This window comes from Pongo abelii, chromosome 2, assembly GCF_028885655.2.
Source record: "Pongo abelii isolate AG06213 chromosome 2, NHGRI_mPonAbe1-v2.0_pri, whole genome shotgun sequence".
Taxonomy (NCBI): domain Eukaryota; kingdom Metazoa; phylum Chordata; class Mammalia; order Primates; family Hominidae; genus Pongo; species Pongo abelii.
The window spans coordinates 196,123,704-196,138,456 of NC_085928.1; positions in this window are offsets into that span (position 1 = coordinate 196,123,704).

The following is a 14,753-nucleotide window of genomic DNA, read 5'->3' on the forward strand; positions in this document are numbered from 1 at the left end:
GGGTTAGAATCGCTGTGTTCTTCTCCGCGGGCCGAAGCTCACTAGCGCTGGGGCCTCCACTCTGGGAAGGGTGCTGTGGGTGAATCTCTGAGCGTTTACTGGGCTCCTTCTCTACCTGGGCTGCTGCACCCAGAACAGTTCTTAGAGTTTCCAGCCTCCTGAGCTCGCGGAATAGCAAAGGTGGGTTCTACTGGACTTGGGGCAGAGGAGGTTTAAATGTGAGAATCCCTGAGGCAAATGTTAGAAGAAAGGGCAGTGTGGCCGGGCAGGGGATCTCCAGCTCTCTCACAATGCATGGCTGCCCTGGCTAGATCTGCGCTTTGTGGAGCTGTTTAAAGAATGAACAAGAGGCCAGGCACGGTGGCTCATGCCTGTAATCCCAGCACTTTGGGAGGCCAAGGCAGGAAGGATCACCCGAGGTCAGGAGTTTGAGACCAGTCTGGCCTATGTGGTGAAACCCCGTCTCTACTAAAAATACAAAAATTAGCTGGGCGTGGTGGCGCATGCCTGTAATCCCAGCTACTCGGGAGGCTGAGGCAGAGGAATTGCTTGAACCCGGGAGGCGGAGGTTACAGTGAGCCAAGATCATGACACTGCACTCCACCCTGGGTGATAACAGCGAGACTCCGTCTCAACAAAGAAAACAACAACAACAAACGAATAAGGAGGCAGATGGCAGGAGTTGGCTTTCTTCCTCAAATTTTGGTTTGCTTTTTGTTACTTTCCCCTTACTGGATAGGGTCAAAGCTGCCTCATGATTAAGTGTTGGCCAGATAAGAATAATTTATTTCCATTTTACTAGACAGGGACTGGAAACACAGAAAGTCTAAAGATTGCAAGATACTGGTCATATTGTCTCAGGTCATTTTCGTGGTTACCTGTGAGGTAAAGGTTTTCTGGTATCATCCCCATTTTACAAATGGGGAAATTAGGGCTAAGAGAGGTAAAGTCACTAGCACAAAACCACTCACGCTCTTCCGTGAGTTCCTCATCACTGATTGTCTAACTGAAATTTGAACCCAAGTCTTTTTGGCACCAAAGACCATGTTTTTTTCATAATGCTTCCTGAAGTTTATGAGGCAGCATGGTTTGGCTAAATGATAGTGGCTTTTTTTTTCTTTTTTCTTTTTTTTTTTTTTTTGAGATGGAGTTTTGCTCTTGTTGCCCAGGCTGGAGTGCAATGGCACCATCTCAGCTCACTGCAGTCTCCGCCTCCCAGGTTCAAGCGATTCTCGTGCCTCAGCCTCCCGAATAGCTATAATTACAGGCATGGGCCACCACGCCCAGCTAATTTCGTATTTTTAGTAGACACAGGGTTTCTCCCTGTTGGTCAGGCTGGTCTCAAACTCTCGCCCTCAAGCAGTCCACCCGCCTTGGCCTCCCAAAGTGCTGGGATTACAGGTGTGAGCCACCGTGCCCGGCCGATGGTGGGTTTTATCATTACATAGGAATGGGTTTAAACCCAAGTTCTCCTCCGTGCTGGTTAGGTACGTGACCTTGCGTTCTTTCCTTCCTTGCTCCCTTGTGAAGTGTTAATTGAGGCCTATTATATCCGTGTCAAGCACTCTGCTGGGGTCTGGGAACATACCAGCTAACTTCACAAGTCCTTGCCCCTCCAGGGCTTCCAGCCAGATGAATAATTCAGACAATGAAATAGGCAAGTACAATGTAGTTTGAGAAGTGCTATGATGGGAAGCCTCAGGTGCTCTCTGTCCAATAAAATAGCTACTAACCACAGCCCAGTGCTATCAGTGTAAAATGCCTATAGGATTTTGAAGACCTAGTGCAAAAAAAAAAAAAAAATGTGGAGCTCTTCATTAATAGTATCTTATATTGATTACATGTTGAAATGATTATTTATGGGATATGTTGAGTTTAAAACTACTTCATTCAAATTAGTTTCACCTGTTCCTTTTTATTCCTTGTATGTGGTTATTAGAAAATTTAAACTTAGGCCAGGCACGGTGGCTCATGCCTATAATCTCAGCACTTTGGGAGGCTGAGGTGGGTGGATCATTTGAGGTCTGGAGTTTGAGACCAGCCTGACCAACATGGAAAAACCCTGTCTCTACTAAGAATACAAACAAATTAGCCAGGCGTGGTAGCACATGCCTGTAGTCCCAGATACTGAGGAGGCTGAGGCAGGAGAATCGCTTGAACACGGGAGGTGGAGGTTGCAATGAGCCGAGATCACACCACTGCCCTACAGCCTGAGCGACAGAGCGAGACACCATCTCAAAAAAAAAAAAAAGAAAAAAAGAAAAAACAAAATTTAAACTTACATATTTGGCTCACATTGTATTTCTAAGGGACAGCGCTGCTGTGGAAGAATAAAAGCATGCAGATATTTCCTATCTTAATGCAACAATCAAAGAACATTTACCCTGTGACCTCCCCAGGAAGGCACACAAGAGATGCTTAACAAGTAGGAGCTTCTGTCCCTCCACACATGGTTTAAGAGGCTGTTGTTTATTGTGGAACCCTCAGTCCTCTGGTACTGTGGAGAAGGTATCAGGTGACATGACTGCAGAGTTTGTTCAGCCCCCTCGAGGATTCCTTTGGGTCCTATATCTTGAGAAGTAGCTATCATAACCCGTCTCCCCATGCCCCCCGAAAAACCCATGGCTGACAGTCAGATGAAATAAATGTTGCTTGTTGCCATGGCCCCTAGGTATCTTTGCTTTTCTTTATTTTAGCAAAAGGAAGTCATGTTAAATATTTCAGGAGAGTCTGATTTTCGGTATCTTCATTGGATTGAAAAAGACAAGGCACATTGGGTTAATGATAAGGCCTTATCTGCCCATTAGATTCATAGAACTGGAAAGGGTCTTGGGAATTGACTAGTCCCACTTCTGACCCTCCTCCTCAGAAAGTGAAGCTCAGAGAGGCTAAGGGGCTTGCCTAGGGTAACAGAGCCAACCAAGGTGCTCAGCGACTGGAACCCAGTCTTTCCATCCCCCTCTTCCACATGCAGCCATCAGCCCTCACTACCCGTTCTTTTCTGAGATGCTCCTTTTTCTGCTCCTCCCTCCCAAAGTCTCCTCCTGTTTTGTGCCCCATCCTCTTCTGCTGCCTTCTCTCTCTCTGACCCAGTGTCTTTTCTTTAATACAAAAGACAACAGAAACAGGTGTCAAAAAGAGATAGGCGCTGGGCACGGTGGCTCACACCTGTAATCCCAGCACTTTGGGAGGCCGAGGCAGGCAAATCATGAGGTCAGGAGATCAAGACCATCCTGGCCATGGTGAAACCTGTCTCTACTAAAAATACAAAAATTAGCTGGGCATGGTGGCACATGCCTGTAGTCCCAGCTACTTGGGAGGCTAAGGCAAGAGAATAGCTTGAACTAGGGAGTTGGAGGTTGCAGTGAGCCAAAATCACACCACTGCACTCCAGCCTGGCGACAGAGCAAGACTCCATCTCAAAAAAAAAAAAAAAAAAAAAAAAAAAAAAAGACATAGGCAAGTTAAAGGATAGGCAGAAGTTAACAAGACAAAATGGAACAGAAAAAAAACTCTGATTTTGAATAGACACGAACAAATGAAGCCAGGGAGATTTTCGTGGGCCTTAATAATGGTTCAGGGCTGGGCGCGGTGGCTCACGCCTGTAATCCCAGCACTTTGGGAGGCTGAGGTGGGTGGATAACCTGGAGTCAGGAGTTCGAGACTAGCCTGGCTAACACGGAGAAACCCCGTCTCTACTAAAAATACAAAAAATTAGCCGGGCGTGGAGGCCTGTGCCTGTAATACAAGCTACTAGGGAGGCTGAAGCAGGAGAATCACTTGAACCCGCGAGGTAGATGTTTCAGTGAGCTGAGAGCATGTCATTGCACTCCAGCCTGGGCAACAAGAGCAAAAGTCTCAATAAATAAATAAATGACCATGGTTCAGGTGAAAAGGCAGCCTGGGTGTGTTTGGAGGAGCATGGATTTGGAATCACAGGCTCAGGGCTTGAGGGCTGGTCATGAGGCCTTGGAAAACCATAGTTTCCTCCTCTTTAGTCAACTTCACTGGGTTGTTGTGAGGGGCAAATAGGAGCATGTTTCTGAAACGGTTTTGTCATCTCTGAGACGTCATACCAGTGGTGGTTATTATCATTTATATGAGGCTAGGAGATTTTGTTGGCTATGAGAGCAGGATGAAATAGCAGAGTGATATGGTTGCCAGAGAAAGCTAATGTGTTATCGACAGCAAGGGATGCGACTCTCCACTTGACCATCCGTTTCTGGGGCACTATACTGTGTTCAGTTCCGGGAATTGCCTTTTAAAAGGAACTTTGGCAAACTGTTGTTGTTCCAGAGAAAATCGCAAGAATATCTTAGGGTTTGAGAGTTATGACATATAAGGGATGATTTAAGGATTTGGAGGATGTTTAGTCTGGAGGAAAAAAAAAATAAAGACTTAGCTAGGATGAGGTAGCTCTTTCCAAATATCTGCAAGTTGTCCTGTGGAAGAGAGGAAAGATTCATTCTTTCCAGGGCCCAATGATGGGAGTTAATAGGAGGCAGATTTGGGTGCCATTGGAGCCTATCTAAAACTCAGAAAGTTCTTCCCAGATGGACTTCCTGGGAAAGTAGTGAGCTGTCCATAAGTGGAAGTCTTCAAGCAAAGGGGGCTGTTTATGCGGACAGGGTGCTGTGAAAAGAAGTCCTGCTCTGGCTGAGAGGTTGAACCAAGGGTTCTCTGTGATCCCTCCAATTCTGAGACCACGATTATCTGCTTCTGCTCTCTCTGATCTTTCTTGCTGATCTGCTTCCTTCACCGTTTTTGATGCCTTTGTTGACTGTCTGCTCCTTCTGAGAATGCTTTAAGGTTTTAGATTCAGAAATATTTCTGTAATCATTGATAGTCCAGTGTAACGGAAAGTAGGAAGGAGGAACATTTAAGAACAAAGGCAGTGTTGTTACTTTGATGGACACACAGTAACCTGTTAAGTGGGGGTAGAAGCAGAAACGTGGTGGTGTGTGTTAGGGAGTCTTGTAAATACTGCAGCAATCGAATAGGCATCTCTTATTCTTAGCTATTGTTTAAAATGCAAACACAACAGCTAAAGGCCTTTGTTCTTGAATGGACCAGCATTTTCCTTGTTTATACAATTCTTTTGTTAGCTACAGAGATTCAAGAAAATTCTCACTATAAGAATTCTAGATCATAAACTGCTTTCCAGACTCATAATTTAAGTGCTTTGCTGATTTGGTTATATCAAATTCTGTACAGGAGGTGTTTTCATGATTTCTCGACTTCAGAAAAGCCATTTTCTTGAGGAAAATATTTTTCACGCATAGTTAGTGTTGCAGCTGGGAGAGTAAGAGGCTAGCTGAATCTCTGCAGTTGAGTGGGCAGCTGAGCTATTTGCAGGATTTTGTTCTGCCCCCAAGTAGCAATTATGCATCTGTCTCACAGTGCTCCACCTCAGGCATCCCAACCATTATTTCAGAAACCTCCACCTAGACTCGAAGGCACAAAATAGAACTCAGCAGATCCAGGTGGAAGGAGGAGGGAATGGGTAGGAATGAGTAACATTTTGGTTAGGTTCCCTGAGGTCAGAGTCCTCGCCCAGTCCCGAGAATGACAGCAGAGACATGGAGAAAACTGTGGATCAGGGCGTGAGTTCCAATGCTTTGGGAGCCTTGTTGGTCCACTGTGGCAGGAAGAGCCTGGAGAGACAACAGTAATGGTTCTTCAGATCCGGGGGACTGGCCAGTTGGGCCAGGCTGGGCAGGGTGGTGGGGTGCTGAAGAGGCAGCAGCAATCTGTAGGAGCTGCAGCATCCATGGTCATCCTCTGAGACTGCTGCCCTATTGCAGACCCAGTCTCTGAGGCTGCTGTGTTGAACCCACATCCTGTTGCCTTAGCTCCACCTCGGTGTGCCCTTGAACCCTGGGCTCAGGACAGCCTCAGCCTGGAGACCAGCAGGTGGATTTGCTCTTGGATCTACATTCTGGAGAGAGGGACCAGCCAACCCTGATTGAAGCCCAGCCCACAGACTTACTCCCCATTCATTTTTTTTTTTTTTTTTTTTTTTGAGACAGAGTCTTGCTCTGTCGCCCAGGCTGGAGTGCAGTGGCACGATCTCGGCTCACTGCAACCTCCGCCTCCAGGGTTCAAGCGATTCTCTTGCCTCAGCCTCCTGAGTAGCTGGGATTACAGGTGCCCACCATCATGCCTGGCTATTTTTTGTATTTTTAGTAGAGATGGAGTTTCATCACTTTTGCCAGGCTGGTGTCAAACTCCTGACCTCAGGCGATCCACCTGCCTCGGCCTCTCAAAATGCTGGGATTATAGGCGCGAGCCACCACGCCCAGCTCCCACTCATTCTTTTATTCCAGACCTGCTTCCTCACCAGTCTCTTATGTCTAGGGTTTCTCTTCTATAAGCTCTGGTTTCTGAGCTTATAGAAGTCTGGGAAAATGGAGTCTGGGAATGGAAGGGACTTCTTACCAAGTCATTTTAAAACCCTGACTTGTCTCTGTTCTTCCAAAGTAGTCCTGCTGTCCCTGCATGGAATGATGCAATGGTTCTCAAACTTCTGTGGGCATGAGACAGCCCCAGCTTTTAAAATGTCAGATGTCAGAGGCCCATTCTCAGAGATCATGATGAGGGAGATCTGGGTGGGCCCCAGAAATCTGGATCCCAGGTGTTTCTGATGCAAGCAGTCCCTGTGCCACACTTAGAGAAACTTAGAGGAAAGAACATGAATTTTGGGGTCTGAGAGAGACAGAACTGGGTTACTTATTATGTTACATGTTGAGCAAGTTAATCATAATTTGTGAGCCTCCTGTTTCATCGTCTGTAAAATGCTGACCACGTCTCAGGGGAGATGTTGGTGTGAAGATGTATATAAAATGTTTAGCTGGGGCTTTTAAAAAATTTTATTTTACTTTAAGTTCTGGTATACATGTGCAGAATGTGCGGGTTTGTTACATAGGTATACATGTGCCATGATGGTTAGCTGCACCTATCAATCTGTCATCTAGGTTTTAAGCCCCACAGGCAGGGGTATTTTTCCTAATGCTCTCCCTCTCCTTGCCCCCCACCACTCAACAGGCCCCGATGTGTGATATTCCCCTCTCTGTGTCCACATGTTCTCATTGTTCAACTCGCTGGGGCTTATTAAATAGGGCTTTTGGCTCTCTCTCCCCCTCCTTCAACACCAGGAAATTGGCAACAGAGAATTTCAACCCCTCCTAAACCTGACACATCAGTGGTGCCTCTCTAGCGGCATGCACCTGTGGAATGGTCACATAAGTGTCTGGAGGAGCACGTACATCCCCAGTGCTCCGTGCCTGGACAGCCAATCCTGATTTCACAAGCAATGGCATGAAAAGAAATGACCAGGAGGTCAGAGGTCAGCCACCTGCTGTCATTTTTATTTGCAGTAAACCACAGAGTCAGGACCTACACAGATACAGTGCATTACAGAGCAAGTCCACGGCACTCTATGCAGGCAGATGAGCAGGCTTGAGCAGGCGACCACTGTTACAGAATAACACATCCAGGGTGGGGGAGGCGGTGGAAGTGGAAGAGCAAGGAAGGAAGGATCTGGATCCTGGTCCTGTGCTTTTAGTTAGCTTCTGCCCCAATCATGGCTGGTAAAGTCTGCATTTCTGCACTGCAGTGGAGGTGTGTTAGGACCTTTAGCTTCAACCTGTGCCCAGGGTCATCCCCAAACACTGAGGTTTAGCTGAGTTCCGTAAGCGGAAGCAGTGCTTTTCTGCTGTGGGACTGAATTCTCTCCCAGCACACTGGCAATTCAAGAGAGCAAAAGAGGTTTGATACATGGAACGGAAAATACTTATATTTCAGGGTTCCTGTATGTGTCTGTGTCAATGTATGTGTATGGGTATGTGTAAAGGTGGAGAGCTTACCTAAGAGTTTCTTGTAGTGTTTCTTTCATGTTGGACTCCCCCCATCCCCAAATTGGCTGATTTCTGAGCATGATCAATCAATGAGAGAAGGAAAGTAGATTCTTGGCAGAGGGGCTAGGAGTGGCCTTCCTGGGTCAGCAGGGCTTGGAGAAACCTTGGGCCCGGTGGGAGACCCATGAGGACAAAGACCCTACTTCCTCTCCTATGGCTGCGGCATTTACCCAAGGTGAAGCAAGATCGCTACAACAGCAAGGTCTTTAGGGCACCCTGTTGTTTGACAGATAGAGAAAAACAGGTCCCAGAAGCCTATAGGATGTGTCCAAGACCATGTAAATGAGACAGGACTGAAGCCCACTCCCTGTGCCGCTCTTGTTTTCCCAGGCAGGATTTCATGCCTTATCCTATCATGGGATGTGGAATGATTCCCTTCCACAGCAGCCTCTATGGAGCATTTGCCAGACTTCCCCAAGATAGAAGGTTCTTACTTGTTTTCTACAGAGAGAGAAAACCATCCATCAGGAACCCCTTAGCAAGTGGCTTCTTGGAATTATGACTACTTGCTAATAATAACACTTTCTCTGAGATACCCACCGAACTTTGAGGTTGACGGTACAGAGAAGCATAAAAGCATAAAACTTCTTCCCATTCTATGGAAGAGGACAGCTGTGCTGTAAGCTGGGTCAGCAACTTGCTGTAAATCCTCTTCTCTTTAGTTGAGTTGTCTGCCTCTTGCCATCTGAAGAAGGAAGAAGGAAAATGCGGCAGGCTTTGAAATCTGCCTCCTTGTCGAGTGACCTACACACTAGACCACACTGTCTCTATTCAGACTGTAGACTACCTCAGCAGGTTAGCACAGACCAAAAAGGGCAACATCTGGAGCATCAGGCCCTGTCCAGGTGAACACCTGCCTTGCCTCCTATCCAGGGTCCTGGGAGAGTTGCTTTGAAGGAATTTTTTATATGCTGATGGAAGAACCAGTAATGAATGACCGCCATTTGTTATTCAGCTATGACTGAATATATATGCTATGAGCTATAACTGAATATATATGCTATCTATATATATATAGCAAACCAAAATATAACTGTAAAATATAAAATATAAATAAAATAAATATAAAAGCAAAATATATGTATATATAAAATAAATATAAAAAGCAAAATAAATATAAAAGCAAAATATAAAAGCAAACCAAAATATAACTGAATATATATGCTATATGCTATGCTGGCTGCCAACTCTGCATGAAAGATTGGACTTGATAACATCTAAGGAAGGGCCTTTCCAAGCTAAGGGGGCTATGATTTTAGAACTCTTTGCTCTGTGGACTTCTCATGTTAATTGAGATAGTTTGTTAGAAATCATGAGTCTGGTAGGGTTGTGCTTGTTGGTTTTTGCTTATTTGTTCTGTCTTTGTTGATTTTACAGAAACCCAATTCACCTAACTGCCAAAGCCTCTAGTCCATTCTGTGTTCCTGGATCTGGTTTTACATTGAAACTATGGTCGTTACGGCCTGGGATGTTCCACTATGTCATTGTGGGTTAAACTTCCCAACAGTTCTGTCTCACAAAGGTGCTTTATGTCTGTGATATGACTCAAGAGGTAAAGAGAAAAAGGAGAGTAGTATTGAACAGAGGGGTTTAAGTTAGACATTGAGGCCATTTTTTAATGGAAGAAGTTGTGAGATGCTGCAGTACCTCCTGAAATTGGGCTTGGAGTATGCCCTCTGATCTTTCCTGGGCCTTTTAAGCACAGGTTTGCCTGGAGGTAACAAAGTGAGCAGATGGCCCCTTAAAACCATTTTCTAATCCTCTGATTTTATGTACGAACATTCTAAAAATAGAACCATGCTGCGGTGGGGGAGGGCGCAGAGAGTGAAGAAAAATATAATGAGAATAAAAGAAAAAAGCAGAAGAAGCAGGCTCTGGGTGTGGGTAGAGGTTCAGAAAAGCAGAATGTGATGGGAAAAGATGGAGAAAAAGTAATAGAACTGCATTGCGACATATTAAGAGATTAGGGTGCAGTGCCTGACAGATTGACATTCTTTTTTTTTTTTTTTTTTTTGAGATGGAGTCTCTTTCTGTCGCCCAGGCTTGAGTGTAGTGGCGAGATCTCAGCTCACAGCAACCTCTGCCTCTTGGGCTCAGACGATTCTCCTGCCTCAGCCTCCTGAGTAGCTGAGATTACAGGCGTGCGTCACCACGCCCAGCTCATTTTTGTATTTTTAGTAGAGATGGTGTTTCACTATGTTGGCTAGGCTGGTCTTGAACTCCCGACCTCAGGTAATCCTCCCGCCTCGGCATCCCAAAGTGCTAGGATTACAGGCGTGAGCCACTGTGCCCAGCCCAGATAGACATTCTTTTTTTTTTTTTCTCTTGAGACAGAGTCTTGCTCTGTTGCTCAGGCTGGAGTGCAGTGGCACAGTCTTGGCTCACTGCAAGGTCTACCTCCCGGGTTCACGCCATTCTCCTTGCCTCAGCCTCCTCAGTAGCTGAGATTACAGGCTACAGGCGCGTGTCACCACACCTACCTAATTTTTGCATTTTTAGTGGCGATAGGGTTTCACCACATTGGCCAGGCTGGTCTGGAACACCTGACCTCAGGTGATCCTCTCGCCTCGGCCTCCCAAAGTACTAAGATTACAGGCATGAGCCACCACGCCCAGCCCAGATAGACATTCTTTAAAAACAAAATATTTACTGATGAATCCATTAGTAAGTGTGTGAATCACCCTATCCAGCCCCATTTTACATGTGGGGAAAGTGAGCTGTAATATGACTTGCCCACGTCCCTATTGCCAGTTGGTATCAAGGGAGGCACCAGAGTTGGCCTTGCAAGAGAAGTCCAGTGCTGAGCGGAGGGAGAAGGGCACGTTTCCCCGGCCGAGGATGTGTGGGTAGGAAGTGCCCTCAGGATGTGGCTTCGGAGCTCAGGAAAGAGAATGAGAATGGGCACGGCTAAGGCCTGCTTCTTCCTTCCCTAACCCTGCCTCAGAGCCCCAGGCCCGGAGTGACTGAGGTGGCAGAAGGGAGCCGGGCACTGCAAAGGGCCTCACGCGTTTCCTTTCCTTTCGTCAGTGGCAGTAGGAGAGCCAAACCCTGTCATACAACCGTCCCTTCTCCTCTTGGGAGCTATGCAAAATATCCACTGAATTTGGAAGTTGGGCTCATGAATGGCTTTTCCTTGCTTTTTCTCTTTCCTTGTTTCTCTGAGTTCCTGAGTGCGGTTTCCAGAAGTTTCTCCTCTCCTTTAAGAAAATGGAGTCTGGGAATGGATGGGACTTCTCACCAAGTCAGTCGGAGGCAGGATGGATTTCTTGCAGCTGACCTACCTTTGAGACTATCTGACAGATTTCCCTAAATGTCCTTTTATTTCCCCTTTGGGGGAAGATGGGAATTCTCATCGATTAGGTTGGTGCAAAGGTAATTACAGTTTTTGCCATTAACAGTATAAGCAAAACAGCAATTACTTTTGCTCCAACCTAATATTTTGTCTTTCCCTCTGCCCTAGTCCCTGCTCACAAACATCTCAGAAGGGACCTTTGAGCCGGAGTCCTCCGAAATGTCACACAGGCGTGGCCCCAGCTCCCACTCTGTTTCTATCCTTGCTCCCCTGTGGTGACCCATAGCGGTGTGGCCCCGTCACAGAAAACAGCCAAGTGAAGGGGGCTCAGCACATTCAAGTGAGCTTTGTCTTCTGAATTCTTATTTTCCCCCTCAGGAAGTTGGGCCACTTTTAATCACTGGGAAATAGGAAGAAACTTTGTGCTTCCTCCTCCCTACTACAAAACGACTGATGAACAGTAGTACAAATAGGCCTCTCTGTTCTGAGGAGATAAAGAAAAAATCATGTTGCCTAGGCGAGGCAAGCACAAGTGTGCAGAGACCTAGCCCAGCATCCATCTCTGGGAAGGCCTGCCAAGAGCTCTTATATAAGCTGCAGTGAGCTCATGTGTTTGATCAGCAGATCCTGGGCTTCAGGGCCAGGGGTTAGGCTGGAGGAGGGAGCTTAGAAGAGATTGTGTTCTTCCAAAGAGGGGGCGATCTGGGAAGAAAACATGTTCCTACACTCAGAATGATGGAGGCAATTTTCATCTCTGTGCCATCAACATAGACTTCCTTTTCTCGTGGTGTCACTGTCAGGAGAAGAGAGGGTGATGCTTGGTGTTATCAACTCCATGGTGTGAGGAAAGGGGTGGCGAAGGGAGGGGTGATGTTTAATGATTCAAAGGCGAGCAGATGCGCACTTGGGGTATGGATAAGAAAGCTTTCCTTTCGATGTGTAGGAAGTCAGGTAGGTGCCCGTGTATCTCCACCATGCACAGGCTGGGAATCTATCAGGCCTTGGTTTCCAGTTGTTACTTCTCCCTTAGGCTGTGCTTAAAATGGGAAACTCATTTCGTTCATTGACTGAGACAGGCTGAATATTCTGGCACCTGCTATCACTCATTTTTGCCTGCTTTTCTTTTGTTTGGTGGAATCACTGAGCTGGTAGACCTTTGCACCACCCACCTTGCCTACTATCTTGTCTGGAACATGTGCAGTCAGCCCATCCTGATCCCAGCAGCTAAGCACAGAGCAAGTGGAATGATACCTGCTTTCCATACATTTTGCCTATTGAAAAATTCTCTCTTACCCTGCATAAATGAGCCAAAGCTTTTCAACCAGGCTTCCCAGATGTTCTCTCAGGGGTTGACACACTTCCAGATCAGTCCTGCCCTAGTGGAGGGGAATATCTGTACATCACAGCAGCCTACCCACTCCCTGAGTCTAGCTTCGTATTCTTCACGTGATGACGCAATAACTATAACTGTTTCTCAGCTGAATAAATAACTCTGCAGACATGATGTTCTATTGTTTTACCTGTTCAAAATAATATTGTGCCCAACCACTCTGTAACTACTAATGCTTTAAACAGTTATTTCAGTATTAAGAACTTGCATTTTTCAGGTGAATTTCTTTTTCTTTCTTTCTTTTTTTTTGAGACGGAGTTTTGCTTTCAGGCTGGAGTGCAGTGGCATGATCTCAGCTCACTGCAACCTCCGCCTCCTGGGTTCGAGGGATTCTCCGGCCTCAGCCTCCTGAGTAGCTGGGATTACAGGCGCACGCCACCAAGCCTGGCTAATTTTTTTGTGTTTTTTCAGTAGAGACGGGGTTTCACCATATTGGGCCAGGTTGGTCTCGAACTCCTGACCTCAAGTGATCTGCCTGCCTTGGCCTCCCAAAGTGCTGGGATTACAGGCGTGAGCCACCACACCCGGGCTTTCAGGTGAATTTCTAACTCCTCCAAGTGTTTTGCATTTTCTCTCTGGCATCATTAGTGCTTATAACACTTTCCAATTTAGTGTCTTTTGAGAATTTAGTTCATGGGCTGTTTGCTTTCCTGTTTCCAGAAGAATCAGAAATGTTTCAAATACAGCTAAGTCCGTCTTTGGTTCCACCCAACACTTTCTCCTCATGAGTGATGGTAATGTCCTGATGAATTTCTGCTTGGAAACAACTGGACTCAGTCAGTTGAGAAATGACAGAGCTCATATGCACAACACCTTGAAGCCTTCCTTCAGCAATGTGGACAATACACACAACCTTCAACACTTCAGAGAGAATCCTCTGTGATGATGTATGCTCAAGTATTTTGGTGTGAGATGTCATAATACCTATAACTTACTTATTAAAAATTCAGGCCAGGCGCGGTGGCTCACGCCTGTAATCCCAGCACTTTGGGAGGCCGAGGCGGGCAGATCACGAGGTCAGGAGATCGAGATCATCCTGGCTAACACGGTGAAACCGCGTCTCTACTAAAAATACAAAAAATGAGCCGGGCGTGGTGGCGGGCTCCTGTAGTCCCAGCTACTCAGGAGGCTAAGGCAGGAGAATGGCGTAAACCTGGGAGGTGGAGCTTGCAGTGAGCCGAGATTGCGCCACTGCACTCCACCTGGGCGACAGAGGGAACCTCCGTCTCAAAAAAAAAAAAAAAAAAAAAAAAAAAAATTCAGCCAGAAAAAGATGAAACAGGGCAAAATGTTAACAACTGTTAAATCTAAGTGATGGGTACATGGCTGCTCATTATACTCATGGCTGCACTTTTTTGTATGTTTGAGCATTTTCATCATGAAAAGATTTTATTCCCAGATGTTCTAATTTCAGGACGCATATTTAACCTGTGGGGGCTTCGGGAGGCTGACGGAGCAGACAGGAGGCAGGAATTGCTTAGTTCTCCTAGGTCTATTATCATTACCTTAATTTCTGGTAGTAGCAGAGTATGACAATAGCAAACCCCAAACAGCGATTCTGTGACACCCTGTGTTATTAACACCTTCCATGCAAGTATGGTTCTCTGAGTTAAAAGATCTAGTTCTCAATCCCTTTACCTCAAGGATGTTGGGGAGAGAGGAAATGTTCACCAGGAAAACTTTTTTTTTCTTGAAGATCATGCCATTTTCTGGTAACCAATTGGTACCAGTTTTCTTAAAAAAATAAAAAAAACAAAAAATTCATTAATTACTTTGAAAGTACTGTTGTTTAATCCCTCAACAGAAAATGCAAACTTTCTGGAATCTTCTTCTGGATTGCCAGGTATATTGCAGGGTTTTAAAATTCATTTCATTTTCTATTACCTAAGGTACAAATACATTATTATTTTTATTATTCCTCACCTTGTAATTCCTCTTAAGATTTCATTTTTAAAAGATTTTTGCTTTTTGAGACTTAAAAATGCTCAATTTTTTTGCATTACTCTAGGCAGTATTTTTTATCCCAAATTATGATTCACCCGAAAGGTTTTTAAAAGGCCACTTCAAATCTCCACTCCACCTTTAGAGATGTTACTAAATTCTGATATTTGACTGTCTGACCTTATTTCTTTAGCCCCGATCTTTACTATGATCA